A 19,635-nucleotide genomic window follows, 5' to 3' on the forward strand; every position below is an offset into this window, starting at 1 on the left:
CCGTCCATTTGAAGGATAGAGACACCTTCTTTTGGAGCTCATAGAATTGGACCCCCTGGTCCAGTCTTTTTGAAACTTGGGGGGTATTTTGTGGACAGACACTGGATGCTATGCTGAAAATTTGATGCCTCTACCTCAAAAAATAGCACCCCTCAGAGCCCCAGATACCCACAGATCAATTATCCATTATACCCTATGGAAATCCATCTCCAAAGAGAATAATGGAGTGCCCAGCAGACATTTCCCTCCCTTCCCCCCACTTTCTGGTGACCCTGAAATGGGGGAGGGCCTCCAAACTGGGGGATCCCCTGTCCACCACCTGGGGATTGGCAACCCTAGAATTAGATGTGAAACGATTATACATACATTATTGCAAAATAGGTTTATTTGCCTGCTTTCAAGTTATCCGAGAGTAAGCAACATCGCTCCCAGCCCTGAGAGTTTTTACTTCCAGTTCTAACTCCTTACAATTCTAACCCTACCCAGAAAGATTACTGATACTGCACACCTGCTTACAACCAGCAGCGTTTAAGATGGAGGCAACCATAGTTCCACACGGAAGCCAATTTTTGGCCCAAAGGCACAGAAAATAGTAGGCACAACTGAAAACACAATGAGTCTCAAGGCAGCAACCCCCCCCCCCTTAACCACGGTTGTGGAAAAGGACTTATTCAGCTGACCCCCTCAAATGTTATTCCCCTAAGAATGTCTCAGAAAAGTTTTGCATGGAGAAGAACCCAGATTCCATTCCAGGCATATCAGGTAGGAGAAGATGTTGAGGGAAAGATATCTTTATCTAAAAGAAAGCCTAGAGCAGGGGTGTCAAACATCTGGCCAGGGGCCAAATCAGACCCCCAGAGGGCTCCTATCAGGCCCCCAAAAAACTGGCTGTCATCTGCTTCCTTCTCCCTTTCTCTTGCTTCCTTCTGCATCACAGCTTGTTTTGCAAGGCTTGCTCAATTGCACAGGAGCTACAGAGCAAAATCTCTATTTTCTCCATTGGCTGAGGCTCCTCCCTTGGGGGGGGAGGGAAGGAAGGAAGAGCTTGCTTTGCCAGGCTATCACAATTGCACAGCAGAGCTACTGAGCTAAGCCCTCTATTGGCTGAGCCTCCTCCTCCTCATGGACCCCTGGGGAAGGAAGGAAAGAGCCAGCGCTTTCTTTGCTCAGTTCCTTGGATCCCATGGGAGAAATACAAAGAAAGCACCTTTAAGACCAACGAGTGCTGATGTTTTACGTTTTTTTAAAAAAAATCTTTAATTGTGTTTGTCTGTGTCCTTTATAAAGTTTATATCTCTGCTATCTAATCTTAAATAGATATACATATGGCCCAGCCCAACACAGCCCGGCCCGACAAGCTCTCATTTATGTCAGATCCGGCCCTCATAACAAATGAGTTTGACACCCCTGGCCTAGAGAGTAACAGCCAGTCAAAGTAGGAGACAACATGGCAGCCTTGCGTTCTAATCCACAGCTGCTCTTGTGATACATGATTTGTGTTCACCAAATCTATCAATGAGTCTGACAAAAATATTCTCAGATCCAGGTGGGCAGCCAGGTTGGTCTGAAAGTGCTACTTAATTGCTAAATTAAGCAAGAGAGCAAGTTTGGTGTAGTGGTTAAGTGTGCGGACTCTTATCTGGGAGAACCGGGTTTGATTCCCCACTCCTCCACTTGCACCTACTAGCATGGCCTTGGGTCAGCCATAGCTCTGGCAGAGGTTGTCCTTGAAAGGGCAGCTGCTATGAGAGCCCTCTTCAGCCCCACCCACCTCACAGGTCCGCTCTGAGACTCTTCGGAGTGGAGGGCGGGATATAAATCCAGTATCTTCATCTTCTTCATCTTAAATCCTAGCAAGGAAAGTTTTAGGTGGGCATGGTGGCCGGTGGGGTGGGGGGGATGATGTAAGATTTCTAGGATACTCCAGTGGACAACACCGAGTCCCTCTCCCTGTTCCGTTCAGGAAAACGTGCTCTTAGGTTTAAAGTCGAGCCAGCAACTCTAATTACCTTTTTATATACACACCAGGCCAAAGATATTTGCTTACCCAAAGTTAGGGGAGGGAGACGGCACCAAACTCGCTATGTCTACAGAATTGGAAATGGCACAGGGAAGCTACTCCTTCCCAAAGGTTACACGCTACTCTTTCCCCAAACATTTGGCAGGATCACCGAGTTAATTTGCAAAGCAGCTTTTAACAGGCAAGATGCCAGAGGTTTTATTGCGGACAATGTGACGAAGGTAGCTAAAGCCATAAATTCAGAGGATCTACTGGGCTGCTGACGGCCAGGGCGCTTAGTGCCAATCCTGCTACAAAAGGTACACACACGTGAAGCTAGTGCATACTGAATCAGTGGCTTCTTTTGAAGCAAGAACTCCTTTGCATATTAGGCCACACACCCCGATGCGTCCAATCCTCCAAGAGCTTACAGAAGGTCGTATAAGAGCAGCCCTGTAAGCTCTTGGAGGATTGGCTACATCAGGGGTGTGTGGTTTCTGCTACCAAAAAAAGTCCTGTTCACTGGTCCATCGAGTTCAGTATTGCCTACTCAGACTGGCAGCAGCTCTCAAGGGTCTCAAGCAGAGGTCTTTACCATCACCTGCTGCCTGGCCCTTTTAACTGGAGATGCTAGAAACTGAACCTGGGACCTTCTGCATGCCAAGAAGATGCTCTACCTCTGAACCACTATCTCTCCCTAACACAGGCCGAGTTGGCTGCTTGCAAGACAACTCACATATGCTCAAACTCTTGCACAAGTTTTGGACTTTAGCAGGAACGGCAGCTTTTCAAACGACTGTGATCAGCTGTCAAAAGCAGAGCTGAGTTAAGTTCAGATTGCGTGTTCAGCACCAATAGAACTCATGCCAGTGTGACTGAGAAATAGTGTGAGTTTACTGAAAACCAGAGCTGCTATGCCACTGCGACCTCATAAGAACATAAGAAGCGCCCTGCTGGATCAGACCAGTGGTCCATCTAGTCCAGCATCTGAAGAACATCAGAAGAGCCCTGCTGGATCAGACCAGTGGTCCATCTAGTCCAGTATCCTAAGAACATCAGAAGAGCCCTGCTGGGTCAGCCCAGTGGTCCATCTAGTCCAGCATCCTAAGAACACAAGAAGAGCCCTGCTGGATCAGACCAGTGGTCCATCTAGTCCAGTATCCTAAGAACATCAGAAGAGCCCTGCTGGGTCAGACCAGTGGTCATAAGAACATAAGAACATAAGAGAAGCCATGTTAGATCAGGCCAATGGCCCATCCAGTCCAACATTCTGTGTCACACAGCGGCCAAATATATATATATATATATATATACACACACACACACACACACACACACACTGTGGCTAATAGCCACTGATGGACCTCTGCTCCATATTTTTATCTAACCCCTTCTTGAAGGTGGCTATGCTTGTGGACGCCACCACCTCCTGTGGCAGTGAATTCCACATGTTAATCACCCTTTGGGTGAAAAAGTACTTCCTTTTATCCGTTTTAACCTGTCTGCTCAGCAATTTCATCGAATGCCCACGAGTTCTTGTATTGTGAGAAAGGGAGAAAAGTACTTCTTTCTCTACTTTCTCCATCTGGTCCATCTAGTCCAGCATCCTAAGAACACAAGAAGAGCCCTGCTGGATCAGACCAGTGGTCCATCTAGTCCAGCATCCTAAGAACATCAGAAGAGCCCTGCTGGGTCAGACCAGTGGTCCATCTAGTCCAGTGTCCTAAGAACAGAAGAAGAGCCCTGCTGGCTCAGACCAGTGGTCCATCTAGTCCAGCATCCTAAGAACACAAGAAGAGCCCTGCTGGCTCAGACCAGTGGTCCATCTAGTCCAGTGTCCTAAGAACACAAGAAGAGCCCTGATGGCTCAGACCAGTGGTCCATCTAGTCCAGCATCCTAAGAATGCAAGAAGAGCCCTGCTGGATCAGACCAGTGGTTCATCTAGTTCAGCATCCTCAGAACATGAGAAGAGCCCTGTTGGATCAGACCAGCGGTCCATCTAGTCCAGCATCCTCAGAACATCAGAAGAGCCCTGCTGGCTCAGACCAGTGGTCCATCTAGTCCAGTGTCCTAAGAACACAAGAAGAGCCCTGATGGCTCAGACCAGCGGTCCATCTAGTCCAGCATCCTCAGAACATCAGAAGAGCCCTGTTGGATCAGACCAGCGGTCCATCTAGTCCAGCATCCTGAGAACATCAGAAGAGCCCTGATGGATCAGACCAGCGGTCCATCTAGTCCAGCATCCCGTCTCACAGTGTTCCTTTGGATGGCCCACAACAGGGTAGAAAGGCTGAGGGCTTCATAAGAAAATCAGAAAAGCCCTGTAGAATGGGATTTTTTTTTTAATACTGCTGAATATTGTTTAGTATAAAAATTGTTTTGGTATACACATTAGTAAAAACACTCATGGAGTGTTCTAAATTTATTTGCCTCATTATATCCATGAGCTCTCTATCTTGACATACTTATTCCGCAGAGCATTGCAGAAGAGAATCAAACCAACATTCCAAGGTCCAAGTCTAGTATAGTTATCATAACAGATACCAGCACATTAAAAAGTACGGAAGAAACTCACTTCAGACAAGATCCAGGGGCAATGCAGGATTAGCATTCTTTAAAATGATAGTTAAATGATAGTGAGAGCCAGTTTAGCGCAGTGGCTAAGTGCACGGACTCTTATCTGGGAGAACCGGGTTTGATTCCCCACTCCTTCACTTGCACTTGTTGGAATGGCCTTGGGTCAGCCATAAGCTCTAGTAGGAGTTGTCCTTGAAAAGGCAGCTGCTGTGAAAGCTCTTTCAGCCCCACCTACCTCACAGGGTGTCTCCTGTGGGGGAGGAAGGTAAAGGAGATTGTGATCGCTCTGAGACTCAGAGTGTAGGGTGGGATATAAATCCAATATCTTCTTCTCCTAACTTCATCGTTGGTTGAACGCCACACTAAGATTGGCTAGTCCAATTCAAGAAATATCTGGAGACTTTGAGGTTGGAGCCAGGAGACTTTGGGGGAGGGGTGCAGCCAGAAGCAAGTGTGTGACAAGCATAATTGAACTCCAAAGGAAGTTCTGGCCACATTTAAAGAGACCACACACCTTTTAAATGCCTTCCTTCCACTGGAAATAATGAAGGATAGAGGCACCTTATTTTGGGACTCATAGAACTGGACCCCCTGGTCCAATCCTTTTGAAATGTGGAGGGTATTTTGAGGAGAGGCACCAGATGCTATGCTGCAAATTTGGTGCCTCTATCTAAGAAAAACAAAAACACAGCCCCGCCGAGCCCCAGATACCCAAGGATCAATTCTCCATTATACCCTATGGGAATTGGTCTCTATAGGGAATAATAGAGTGCCCAGCAGACATTTCCCTCCCCCCCCACACACACACTTTATGATGACCCTGAAGCGGGGGGAGGGCCTCCAAACTGGGGGATCCCCTGCCCCCACCTGGGGATTAGAAATACAGTAGAGAGAATCACGGAGAGAATGAGAACCCAAAGAAAAACTGTGACAAAATAACGAATGCAAGCATTAGTTCATTTATAATTATTTATGTATGAAACTTCAAAGTACTCGATTATCATGATCCAATCCAACAATTCGTATTTTAAGGTAAGTACATATGATTCATTTACAAAACGCATCTAAGCACAATTACATCAGAACAAATAGCTTAAAGTGCTTAGTGCTACAAAGTGCTTGTAAGTCAAAGTGCCTGTGCAGATTTTTCTTCCAAAAGGAATATATCTGAAGATTCCCCAACGTCCCTCTGATGGGGCTTGGAGCCGACAGGACACTTGTCGCACCGTTTCCACTGAAGGAGAGACAGTTTGGTGTAGTGGTTAAGTGCGCGGACTCTTATACAACACAACAACAACAACAAATTTTATTTGTATCCCGCTCTCCCCGCCGGAGCAGGCTCAGGGCGGCTAACAACATGGTTCAGAGTTAAATTATACAAGTAAATAAAACTACATTAAACATTATCAGCATTTAGTTAAAATCTGGTTAAGCTTTAAAATTAAATTAGTTAATTTTTAAAAGTGCTAGTGCTATGTTACTTTTTCTGATGGTGGTTTCCTGGGAGAACCGGGTTTGATTCCCCCTTCCTCCACTTGCACCTGCTGGAATGGCCTTGGGTCAGCCATAGCTCTCGCAGAACTGTCCTTGAAAGGGCAGCTGCTGTGAGAGCCCTCTCAGCCCCACTCACCTCACAGGGTGTCTGTTGTGGGGAAGGGAGATAAAGGAGATTGTGAGCCGCTCTGAGACTCTTCGGAGTGGAGGGCGGGATATAAATCCAATATCTTCATCTACTTCACAGGGTGTCTGTTGTGGGGGAGGAAGGTAAAGGGGATTGTGAGCGGCTCTGAGACTCTTCGGAGTGGAGGGCGGGATATAAATCCAATATCTTCATCTACCTCACAGGGTGTCTGTTGTAGGGGGGGGAGGTAAAGGAGATTGTGAGCCACTCTGAGACTCTTCGGAGTGGAGGGCGGGATATAAATCCAGTATCTTCATCTACCTCACAGGGTGTCTTTTGGGGGGGGGGGGAAGGTAAAGGAGATTGTGAGCCACTCTGAGACTCTTCGGATATAATTCCAGTACCTTCATCTACCTCACAGGGTGTCTGTTGTGGGGGGAGGAAGGTAAAGGAGATTGTGAGCTGCTCTGAGACTCTTTGGAGTGGGGGGCAGGATATAAATCTAGTATCTTCATCTACCTCACAGGGTGTCTGCTGTGGGGGGGGGGAGGTAAAGGAGATTGTGAGCCGCTCTGAGACTCTTCGGAGTGGAGGGCGGGATATAAATCCAATATCTTCATCTACCTCACAGGGTGTCTGTTGTGGGGGAGGAAGGTAAAGGAGATTGTGAGCGGCTCTGAGACTCTTCGGAGTGGAGGGCGGGATATAAATCCAATATCATCATCATCTTCTTTATCAAAGAGGGATATCCATTTCACAATGGCTACATAAAGCAAACATATACTTCTTCAATAACATTGCTTTTCCAAATACAAAATTCATGTTAGCAATAATTGCAAACAACTCACCAATCAAGGGCGAGGACTGAAGCTAATACAAACACGCAGTATCATTCCCAAGGCGTATTACCGCAACGTACATCAAACCACAAGCAATACTTAAAAGTACATTTACCAAAAGGTTTTCAACACACCTGTATGAGATTTAACAAGCCAGGAAAACAACGCAAACACTTACTACAAAAATTATTTACTACAAAAATTATTATGAACATCATACGTTGCGGTAATACACCTTGGGAATGATACTGCGTGCTTGTATTAGCTTCCGTCCTTGCTCTTAATTGGTGAGTTGTTTGCAATTATTGCCAACATGAATTTTGTATTGGGAAAAGCAATGTTATTGAAGATGTATATGTTTGCTTTATGTAGCCGTTGTGAAATACAACTTTTTGGACATCCTTCTTTGATAAAGACAGTGGAAACGGTGCAACAAGCGTCCTACCAGCTCCAGGACATCGGGGACTCTTCAGGTATATTCCTTTTGGAAGAAAAAACTGCACAGGCACTTTGACTTACAAGCACTTTGTAGCACTAAGCACTTTAAGCTACCGTATTTTTCAGACCATAAGACGCACTTTTCCCCAAAAAAGTGGGGGGGAAGTGTGTGCGTCTTATGGAGCGAAGGGATGATAGGATGTACCTTCCTCCGGGGAGGGGGGGCGATCCACTGCCTCCGCCTCCGATCCTGGTGCTTCCCCCGCGCCTGCCTGCCTGGCTCCAGCTCTGCTTCCAGCAAGCGCTGGGATCGCTCCACGCTTCGCAAGCGCCAGCTGCGGAGGGGGCAGCATGCTTCCTCCATGCCTGTCTGCCTGGCTCCAGCTCTGACGCTTACAGCAAGCGCCAGGATCGCTCCCTCCGTCCTCCGATCCCGGCGCTTGCTTTAAGCATCAGAGCTGGAGCCAGGCAGACAGGCATGGAGGAAGCACCCGCCCCCTCCGCAAACCCAGCGCTTCGCGAGCGCCGGCTGAGGGGGCGGCGTGCTTCCTCCATGCCTGTCTGCCTGGCTCCAGCTCTGATGCTTAAAGCAAGCGCCGGGATCGGAGGCGGAGGCAGCGGATCACCCCCCAGGAGGAAGATGCGTCCTATGGTCCGGAGCGTCTTATGGCCCGAAAAATACAGTATTCGTTCTGATGTAATTGTGCTGAGATGCGTCTTGTAAATGTATTATACGTACTTACCTTAAAATACGAATTGTTGGACTGGATCATGATAATCGAGTACTTTGAAGTTTCATACATAAATAATTATAAATGAACTAATGATTGCATCCCGTTATTTTGTCACGGTTTTTCTTTGGGTTCCCACCTGGGGATTGGCAAACCCTAGCCATACCTCGGCCTGTCCCACATTGGTCTTGTCAGCCACCAGCGAGCCTGCAGCAAACGTGGACTATTGCACCCTTCTTAAATCTTCGTTCGCGAAGCCAAGCCGAGAGAGAGAGAGAGCCATACCTCGTCTCTCAAATTTACATTTACAGTCCTTCTGATGAAACTGCCAAATGCCATTTTTATATCTAGGACTTCAAACAGTATTATCCTCCAACAAGAGTAGCAAACATTTCCTTTACTCAATTAAAGTCAATTTTTTTATCTTAGCATGTAATTTATGAGCCAGTAAACATAAAACACGGACTGTTCTTGTTAGGCTTCCCAACCCTCCCGCTCTGGCGGGGGACCCCAGGATTTCCACCCTCCTCCCCCGCTCCCCATAAAAACGGAAGCGGGGGGGAGGGGGGAAATGGCACCGGGGAGCATGGCGAGCCGCCCGATCCTGGATCGGGCGAGGCCGCCGCGCCGCTCCCGCCCCCTTCCCTCTTCTCTGCTCGCCGGCAGCTCCCCCACCAACTCCAAAATTCTTTTTTTTTGAAAGCTCTCGGTTGCAAAAAAAAGAGAAGCGGCGCGACTCCCCCGGAGGTGAGTTCGGCGTAGTTGCGCCTGGGCTTTTTTCCTCTTTCAAAACCGTCTCGCCTCCATTTGGTCCTTCGCAGGCCCACGTGGGATTCCCAAGCGCCGCCCCATCGGAAAGTTCCTTGGCGGGTTCCCAGAGGAGGGTGGCTGAGGGTTGCAAAGCTCCCTTCCAGCGCGTTTTTTGCAAAACACACAATCCGGCGATGGTGCAGCAGCAACGCCCGCGGCCTGGAGCGATCCTGGGAGAGGCGCCAGCTGAAGCGCCAGCTCCTCTGCCCTCCTGTTGGCAGCAGACTTCGGCGTTGTGCAAGCAGCCCGCCGCCCTGGTGACGTCTGCTTCTCGCACGCCCTTCCACGCTACAAAGTACGCAACATGCGGCAAACTGCAGCGTGACTGTCTTGGAGACTCCCCTAGAGGTTGAGGAGTGTCTACGTTTCTGACACAAATGCTTACCGTCGGTGCCTAGAACTTCGTTGGGCTTAAAGGTACCACTGGATTCAAACTTTGTTCTGACGTTTCAGTGTCCGCTCCGAGAAAAAGATCCATGTGTATGCACAGAGATGCTTTTGTCACGGAGAAAGCTACACTGCGCTCGTTCTCCCTGATGCGCTAGCTTTCTACGTGTAAAAAGATTTTTTTGTTTGTTTTTGCCCTCTCTCATGGCAGTTTCCTGCCTGCGGTGCTTGCACAATGTTTAAGCTGGGGTGGAGCAAGGCAATATTATTAATTTAAGAGTCAAAAATTCTGGCCCAATTATCAATTATCTTATCCTTACTAGGATATTTATTTATTCACTGGCAAACTGGACGTTATCTTAAATGCTAAATAATATGTGCTACAAGGTTATATGTATTATAGTACTTTATGCACAGTAGAATTTTGTTATGTGTGGAATTAAGCTACTTGATACTACTTCATTCAACAAAGTTCTGTATAACTTTGAATTTTCATATGAAGAAACTTATCATATGAGGAAGGAAGGAAGGAAGGAAGGAAGGAAGGAAGGAAGGAAGGAAGGAAGGAAGGAAGGAAGGAAGGAAGGAAGGAAGGAAGGAAGGAAGGAAGGAAGGAAGGAAGGAAGGAAGGAAGGAGTTGTGGGGCTCCTGTATCAGCTAAAACAGGCCTGCTTTCCAATTTCCAGTGTAGGGTAGGGTTGCCAATCCCCAGGTGGGGGCAGGGGATCCCCCAGTTTGAAGGCCCTCCCCCCATTTCAAGGTCATCAGAAAGCGGGGGGAGGGGAGGGAAATGTCTGCTGGGAACTCTGGTATTCCCTATGGAGACTTATTCCCATAGAAAATCATGGAGAATTGATCCGCGGGGCTCTGGGGGGGCTGTTTTTTGAGGTAGAGGCACCAAATTTTCAGTTCAGCATCTAGTGCCTCTTCCCAAAATACTCCCCAAGTTTCAAAAGGATTGGACCAGGGGGTCCAATTCTATGAGCCCCAAAAGAAAGGTGCCCCTATCCTTCATTATTTCCTACGGAAGGAAGGCATTGAAAAGGTGTGCCGTCCCTTTAAATGTGATGGCCAGAACTTCCTTTGGAGTTCAATGATGCTTGTCACAGCCTTGATCTTGGCTCCACCCTTAATGTCTCCTGGCTCCACCCCCAAAGTCTCCTGGCTCCACCCCCAAAGTCCCCAGATATTTCTTGAATTGGACTTGGCAACCCTAGTTCTTGTACCCTGAACTTAAGCACCTTTCCCAGAAACAACTTCTGCTACAATTAACGGAATTGGATTTCTACATCATGTATTTAGAGGCTAGTGAAACAGGGATGTCTTTTCTGCAGAAATGATAAAACGCTTTTAATAAGGCAAAGTGCTTTTTGCAGTTCAGGCATGATTTCTCCTTACAACAGCAGTTAGAACCCAAGTTTCTCACTACCAAACACAACATGCTGACAAGTTTTTCAAACTTCTGACCATCAGAGAACACTTCCTAGTCAGCCACGAATAGGGTTGCCAAGTCCAATTCATGAAATATCTGGGGACTTTGAAGGTGGAGCCAGGAGACTTTGGGGGTGGAGCCAGGAGCAAGGGTGTGACAAGCATAACTGAACTCCAAAGGAAGTTCTGGCCATCACATTTAAAGGCACTGCACACCTTTTAAATACCTTCCTTCCGTATGAAATAATGAAAAATAGGGGCACCTTCTTTTGGGGCTCAGAAAACTGGACCCCCTGGCCCAATCCTTTTGAAACTTGGGCATTTTGGGGAGAGGCACTGGATGATATACTGAAAATCTGCTGCCTCTACCTCAATAAACAGTCCCCCAAGAGCCCCAGATACCCGCAGATCAATTCTCCACTATCTTCTATGGGAATAAGTCTCCATAGAGAATAACAGAGTTCCCAGTAGACATTTCTCTCCCCTCCCCCTGCTTTCTGATGACCCTGGAGCGGGGGGAGGGTCTCCAAACCAGGGGATCCCCTGCCCCCACCTGGGGATTAAGTAACCCAATATCAATAGAGAATCACAGATAAATGACTAGCAAGGGGGCCCCTAAGGGTTCTGTGACTAAACCAGCCTCCAATATGCTCAACAAATTCTCATTAAAGTCGCTGGAGCACCACATTATAAACATCACTTACATTGCACTTGAAGGATTGTCAATTTTGTAATTTTTTGCATTAAGCCTGTGGAAGCTTCAGAGAAACGGAGGCAGAGAGGCGCCGCCTTCGTAGCTGTCTGCTACTGTTGGCTTTTTTTCTACAGCCGTTTGATTCGTGAAGAAGACTCTATCTTGCCGGTTCTTGGTTGAAACCATTTGAAGGAGTATTGGTCCCAAGAAAGACTGTGCATATTATAGAACTTCACCTATTTTGTCCTTTTCAAGGACCATGCATATTGTATAACTTCATCTTATGTACAATTTATTGCTCTGTTTGTTTATGTTTCTGTTATAAACTTTAATGAGAATTTGTTGAGCATATTGGAGGCTGGTTTAGTCACAGAACCCTTAGAGGGCCCCTTGCTACCCACCTGGGGATTGGCAACCCTAGCCATGAAACCCCTTGCAAGTTGCAAAGGATTCTGGGACACATTCTAGGGTCCTTACACTGTTTGACAGAGCAGAGTTTGGACTAACTGGATCTTGCTGGTGATTAAAAAGTGGACAGACAGCACAGCCTAGATCACGCCCCATAGGCACCTAAACTCTGAAGAGTTTCACAGAAGTCTGAACAAGGTATTTGCAGAAGGGAGAATACATTATCATTCAATCTGCCATTGTGGTGGAGTCGACATTCTCACTGTATTATGGTGGCACAGAGAAAATTCACCTGAACGGTGCAGCAACAGTTCCTCCATTTCTCCTCTTTTTTTTATTCCTCCATTTCTCAAAGTCAATTTATTACGATACCCTACAAATCCAGAGAATATAACACATGAAACTGACTTATACGGAATCAGACCTTGGTTCATCAAAATCAGACAGTTCCGCAGTTCTTACTCAGTTCCGCAGGGCCTGTAAGACAACCCTCTTCCGGTTAGCCTACGCCTGACTGGATAAATGTAGCCTGCTAGACTGCTGTGTTTTATATTGTGTCGTTTAATGTTATAATGTTATAATTTTTAGGTTTTTAAATGCTTAACTTTTAAAGGTAATAACTTTGCTTTGTTTTACTGCTTTATCGTTTGTTGTGAGCCGCCCTGAGCCACTCTGTGGGAAGGGCGGGATATAAATTACGGAATAAATAAATAAATAAATAAAGACAGGCAGAGGCACTCCAAGGTCTCAGGCAGAGCTCTTTCGCATCCAGATCTTTTAACTGGAGATACTGGGGATTGAACCTGGGACCTTCTGTATGCCAAACATATGTTCTACCACTCCCAAAGTTATGTGATGTAATCCGCCCTGAGCCTGCTCACAGGGAGGGCAGAATATAAATTAACAAAACTAAAACAATAAAATAAAATAATAGTAGGGAGGTGGTTTTAGAATGGACTCCCAAAACAAAATCCACCGCACGCTTAACATCCCTAGTCGTTTTTCACTGTGCCATTTTGGCCCTCTAGGAGTGAGAGGATGTTAGAATGAAAGCCAAAGATGTCTAGAACATTTTTCATTATGTTCTGTATCCAAAGCCAGTTTGGTGTCATGGTTAAGCACGCGGACTCTCATCTGGGAGAACCGGGTTTAATTCCCCACTCCTCCATTTGCACCTGATGGAATGGCCCTGGGTCAGCCACAGCTCTCGTCAGGGTTTTGTTTGTAGAAAAAGCCTAGCAGGAACTTATTTGCATATTAGGCCACACCCCCTGACACCAAGCCAGCTGGAACTGCATTCCTGTTAAGAAAAAAGCCATGGTTCTTGCAGGAGTTGTCCTTGAAAGGGCAGCTTCTGTCAGAGCTCTCTCAGCCCCACCTACCTCACAGGGTATCTACTGTGGGGGAGGAAGGTAAAGGAGATTGTGACCACTCTGAGATTCAGAGTGGAGGGCGGGATATAAATCCAAATCCCAAAAAGGCAACTTGAAATCACTGCACGTGATGAATTTTCTGCCCGTAGCCGCTCGCACCGCCCAGACCTTTCCTTTCAGCCTCTGTGGTGGCACAGAGAAAATTCACCTGTACGGTGACCGTGAGGCACTGCAGGTAATCAGTACACTGCAGCAACGGTTGCCACACAAAATGCAGGAAAACACCTCCCTGCGCTCGCTTCAAAGAAGGGCAGGATAAAAATCTGGCAGATACACAGAACGGCTTCCACACACAGGAGTCCTGATGCGTGCACAAGCCTCTAATGCGGCTGTCTTGCAGGAATCCATGATTTTTGTCTAATCTTATTTTTCAAACTGTCTAAGGCTAGCGTCCATCGCAACTGGGGAGGTGGAGGGCGCAGTTCCCCCCCCCTACCGTTTTGTCACAGGCTTAAGCTCCGTAGAGAAAGACCGAGATTAAAGCCATTGGTAAGGCTAGAAGCCAGCTGTTGGTAAGGCTAGAAGCCAGCTGTGATGATTTCACACCCCCACGATGCAAATGATTGCAGGACCAGCCGCCCTGTGATGTCACCCAGGCAAAGAATCTGTTTGCCCCACAAGTGCCTCCAATTGTCAGATAAGGGCCTTGTCAGAACAGACAATGCCGCCGGCTGGACCAACAGGCTGAGAGGAGAGAAAAAAAATAAGACTACAATAAGCCAGCCGTAAAAATCGCTAAGTTCTCTTCGTAACGCTCAGAGCGAACACACCGAGTTGCAAGACTGCTCTTTATCCCAGTCAGGCCAGCGGCCGGCCAATGTAGGAATTCCTGCACATCCAGCACTTAAGCTCTCCAGCTTCCTGTTTTGAGTCAACTCACAACAGCTGCAGGGACTTCACAGCGTTCCTGCTTCCTCCCCTGGGATGGAACAAGACACGATGCTGGAAGAGCAGCAATCAAACCACCTTGGTGTTTGGATCAGGGCCACAAATGCAGAGGGGCTGCGAGCACAACCGTTCCCTCCTTGCTTTATACCAGGGGTGGCCAACAGTAGTTCTCCAGATGTTTTTTGCCTACAACTCCCATCAGCCCCAGCCATTGGCCATGCTGACTGGGGTTGATGGGAGTTGTAGGCAAAAAAAACATCTGGAGAGCTACCGTTAGCCACCCCTGCTTTATAGCATGGGTTGCCAAACTTGCTTAACGAGAGAAAGAGATAGAGAGAGAGAGAGAGACAGACAGACGGACAGAGACACACAGAGAGACACAGAGAGAGAGAGAGAGAGAGAGAGAGACAGGGGAAGGAAGGAAGGAAGGAAGGAAGGAAGGAAGGAAGGAAGGAAGGAAGGAAGGAAGGAGGGAGGGGGGAAGGAGGGAGGAAGGAAGGAAGGAAGGAAGGAAGGAAGGAAGGAAGGAAGGAAGGAAGGAAGGAAGGAAGGAAGGAAGGAAGGAGGGAGGGAGGGAGGGAGGGAGGGAGGGAGGGAACTTTCACTTTAAATGCATTCTTCAAGCCACCAGTTGGCTTGGCTTGGAGATGTGATTTAAAGAGACAAATACCTTCTCCAAGCTGGCCAAAGGGGTGGGGTGGGGGGTTCAAGAGCCACACGACATGTGTGAAAGACCAACAAAGTTTAACTCTGGGTATAAGCTTCCCGGTGCATGCCTACAATAGCTTATGTCCAGAATTAAACTTGGTCTTAAAGGCGCCACTGGACTTTTGTTCTAGAAAAGGAAGGCTCAAGCAGTTAGCATCGCACAGACTGAAAAGAGTTTTGGGGCAGAAGTGGCTTGAGAGTCCAAAGCTCCCTTCATCTTGTTGGTACGGCTGGACTCAAATCAAACTATTTCACCGCAGGCCAACAAGGCTCCCTCTCTGAAATTCCCCAGAAAAGGAAGGGTTACTTTTGGGTTCAAACCAGGGCCTTTTTTATAGAAAAAGCCCAGCAGGGACTTATTTTCATATTAGGCCACACCCCGTGACATCACCATTGTTTAGCATAGGGCATTTCGTAGAAAAAGCCCAGCAGAAGCTCATTTACATATTAGGCCACACCCCCTGATGCCAAGCCAGCTGGAACTGCATTCCTGCTCAACAAAAGCCTTGGTTCAAACCATCTCCTCTCCTCTCATTGCTCAGGAAGCAGGGACCCCGGAAGTTACAGGTGCTTTTGTTTATTAAACTTTGCAAAGGGCTGTGGCACCTTTAAGACCAACAGAGTTCTGTTCAGAATGTAAGCTCTTGTGCACAAGCATACTTCGTCAGACAACGGAAAGGGATATTGGCTGTTTATGTCATTACATATACTAAAACCATCTTCCACTATATTTTAATGTATTCTTTTTTTTTTCCTAATGGCAAACTAGGACGATGTTTATAATGTGACATTTTAAAAAGTAAATTAGGTGGACCCCTCTGGGAAAGACATGTCCTCAGTTTAACACCGACTTGCAAGCAACAGAGCAGGGGTGGCCAACGGAAGCTCTCCAGATGCTTTTTGCCTACAACTCCCACCAGCCCCAGCCAGCACGGCCAACGGTTGGGGCTGATGGGAGTTGTAGGCAAAAAAAACCATCTGGAGAGCTACCGTTGGCCTCCCCTGCAATAGAGCAATTAAAAGACTGCATTTACTGCCTTATGACACTCTCACCATCGTTCTCCCATTCTGACATGTTACTGTTTTATCGGTGTCCCATGCAAATGCTATCCCGACCGAATGTTCTTTCGGTTTGTTAACTTCACGGTTTTGCCCTTGGAATCTAACTTTGTACCACTTTGCACGCTTAACCGCAGCCCACCAGCCGTACGTAGGTCTGATCACGGTACCCCATTCCGTGGTCTGATGAAGCGGGCATGCACATGAAAGCTTACATTCTGAATAAATCTTCGCTGGTCCTAAAGGGGATACTGGGCTCCTACTTTGCTCTAACGCTTCAGGCCGACACGGCTGCCCACCTGGATCTAATTCCAAAGTGCTGTAACGGGTGGCAGTGTATGGACAGCAACATGTGGACAGTGTTCAAGGAGGATGCGTGTACATTTACACATGCAAGAATTCTCAGGCGTTCTATGAAGAGCTTTGCATATCTCACAAGAGCAATACAGCACAAAGGAACCCAAAGGAGGTTTTGGTGGCAGGAAGGAGGAGGAGGAGGAGGAGGAGGAGGAGGAGGAGGAGGAGGAGGAGGAGGAGGAGGAGGAGGAGGAGGAGGAGGAGGAGGAGGAGGAGGAGGAGGAGGAGGAGGAGGAGGAGGAGGAGGAGGAGGAGGAGGAGGAGGAGAAGAAGAAGAAGAAGAAGAAGAAGAAGAAGAAGAAGAAGAAGAAGAAGAAGAAGAAGAAGAAGAAGAAGAAGAAGAAGAAGAAGAAGAAGAAGAAGAAGAAGAAGAAGAAGAAGAAGAAGAAGAAGAAGAAGAAGAAGAAGAAGAAGATGATATTGGATTTATATCCCACTCTCCACTGTGAAGAGTCTCAGAGCGGCTCACAATCTCCTTTACCTCCCCCTCCCCCACAACAGACACCCTGTGAGGGAGATGAAGATATTGGATTTATATCCCGCCCTCCACTCCGAAGAGTCTCAGAGCGGCTCACAATCTCCTTTACCTTCCTCCCCCACAACAGACACCCTGTGAGGTAGATGAAGATATTGGATTTATATCCCGCCCTCCACTCCGAAGAGTCCTCAGAGCGGCTCACAATCTCCTTTACCTTCCTCCCCCACAACAGACACCCTGTGAGGTAGATGAAGATATTGGATTTATATCCCACTCTCCACTGTGAAGAGTCTCAGAGCGGCTCACAATCTCCTTTACCTCCCCCCTCCCCAACAGACACCCTGTGAAGCAGATGAAGATATCGGATTTAAATCCCGCCCTCCACTCCGAAGAGTCTCAGTGGCTCACAATCTCCTTTACCTTCCCTCCCCCCACAACAGACACCCTGTGAGGTAGATGAAGATATTGGATTTATATCCCGCCCTCCACTCCGAAGAATCTCAGAGCAGCTCACAATCTTCTTTACCTTCCCCCCCCCCACAACAGACACCCTGTGAGGTAGATGAAGATATTGGAGTTATATCCCGCCCTCCACTCCAAAGAGTCTCAGAGTGGCTCACAATCTCCTTTACCTTCCTCCCCCACAACAGACACCCTGTGAGGTAGTTGAAGATATTGAATTTATATCCCGTTCTCCACTCCGAAGAGTCTCAGAGCGGCTCACAATCTCCTTTACCTTCCTCCCCCACAACAGACACCCTGTGAGGTGGGTGGGGCTGGAGAGGGCTCTCACAGCAGCTGCCCTTTCAAGGACAACCTCTGCCAGGGTTATGGCTGACCCAAGGCCATTCCAGCAGGTGCAAGTGGAGGAGTGGGGAATCAAACCCGGTTCTCCCAGACAAGAGTGTGCACACTTAACCACTATACCAAACTGGCTCTACACCAAACGAGCTAGAGACAGTGCTCAAGGGGGGCGAAGAGATATTGGAGAAATGCAAAGCCAAAAAATTTATCTCCGTCCCATGCTGATCTCTGTTTTCTCAGCGGCTCCCTTATTCTGGCATCGCAATGACTGCATCCTGTGAAGACTTCCACAGCCTTCCTTGATCACGGCACGAGATCTGTGTCCAGCAGCGCCTTAAAGATCAGCAAGTCTTGCAGGGAGTAAAAGCACCCATTGTAGGGTTGCCAATCCCCAGGTGGGAGCAGGGGATCCTCCGGTTTGGAGGCCCTCCCCCCGCTTCAGGTTCATCAGAAAGCGGGGGTAGGGGAGCGGAGGGAAATGTCGGCTGGGCACTTCATTGTTCCCTATGGAGACCGATTCCTATAGGGTATAATGGAAAATTAATCCGCAGATGGCTGGGGCTCGGGGGGGGGGGGGCAGTTTTTTAAGGTAGAGGCACCCAATTTTCAGTATAGCATCCACTGCATTTCCTCAAAACAACCATCAAGTTTCAAAAAGATTTGACCAGCGGGTCCAATTCTAGGAGTCCCAAAAGAAGGTGCCCCTATCCATTATTTCCAATGGAGGGAAGGTGTGCGGTCCCTTTCAATGTGATGGCCAGAACTCCCTTTGGAGTTCAATTGTGCTTGTTGCAACCTTGTTCCTGGCTCCACCCCCAATGTCTCCTGGCTCCACCCCTGAAGTCCCCAGACATTTCTTGAATGGGACCTGGCAACCCTAGCCCTCTGTCAGACCCCAAAGAGCACCTTTGACCCCCAAAAACTTACACCCTGGAAATCTTGTTAATCTTTAAGCTGCCCCCAGACTTGAATCTTGCTCTTCTACTCCTTACCAACACAGCTACTTGCCTGAATCTACTGGTCATAGCAACATTTCATGGTGTTTTTATACTCTGGGCAGATCCAGCAGAATTTAAGCACTCGTAAGACCGGATGTTTCCATGGGAAAGCGAAACACATAGTGATCTGCCACCCACTGACATCAACGGGACCGCAAAAAGGCTTAGCTTTGTATGGGTTGTCGTTACCGCTCACTTGCACACTCTTGATGGCCCCTTTTTTACCTCCAGCTGCCACCCAATACACCTCCAGGAGCCTCTCATTTCAAATCCCTCCTCAAAATCCACTTTCCCCAAAAGCCTTTTGGGACAACATCTTGGTTCCCCTGCCCCCACTGAAACTGAAGAAGTGGGCGGTGACTCACAACAGTTCATCCCCACCACAGATTTTGTTAGTCCTTCAGGTGCTGCTAGACTCTTGCTCTTTTCTACTGCTACAGACGGACTAAATCAGGGGTGTCAAATACATATGAAGCTGCCTTATACTGAATCAGACCCTCGGTCCATCAAAGTCAGTATTGTCTACTCAGACTGGCAGCGGCTCTTCAGGTGTCTCAAGCTGTGGTTTTTCACGCCTACTGGCCCAGACCCTTTTCAGTTGGAGATGCCGGGGATTGAACCTGGGACCTTCTGCTTACCAGGCTCTACCACTGAGCCACCATCCCTCCCTATGCAGCCCGAGGGCTGGATCAGGTCCCCGGAGGGCTCCAATCAGGTCCACAAGCAATTCACTGTCATCTGCTTCCTTCTCTCTCTCTTGCTTCCTTCTGCATCACAGCTTGGAGAAACGTCGACTGCGGGGTGACATGATAGAGGTTTACAAGATAATGCATGGGATGGAGAAAGTAGAGAAAGAAGTACTTTTCTCCCTTTCTCACAATACAAGAACTCGTGGGCATTCGATGAAATTGCTGAGCAGTCAGGTTAAAACGGATAAAAAGAAGTACTTCTTCACCCAAAGGTCATTAACATGT

The 19,635-nt window shown here is 47.8% G+C and overlaps 1 protein-coding gene across 6 annotated transcripts in view; it reads right to left on the reverse strand.

Moving 5' to 3' along the window:
• Positions 1–19,635, reverse strand: part of KRAS (KRAS proto-oncogene, GTPase) — an 89,549-nt gene that overhangs the window by 54,518 nt on the left and 15,396 nt on the right. The gene's annotated exons all lie outside the window — the stretch shown is intronic.

Source organism: Heteronotia binoei, chromosome 8 (assembly GCF_032191835.1).
Source record: "Heteronotia binoei isolate CCM8104 ecotype False Entrance Well chromosome 8, APGP_CSIRO_Hbin_v1, whole genome shotgun sequence".
Classification (NCBI taxonomy): Eukaryota; Metazoa; Chordata; class Lepidosauria; order Squamata; family Gekkonidae; genus Heteronotia; species Heteronotia binoei.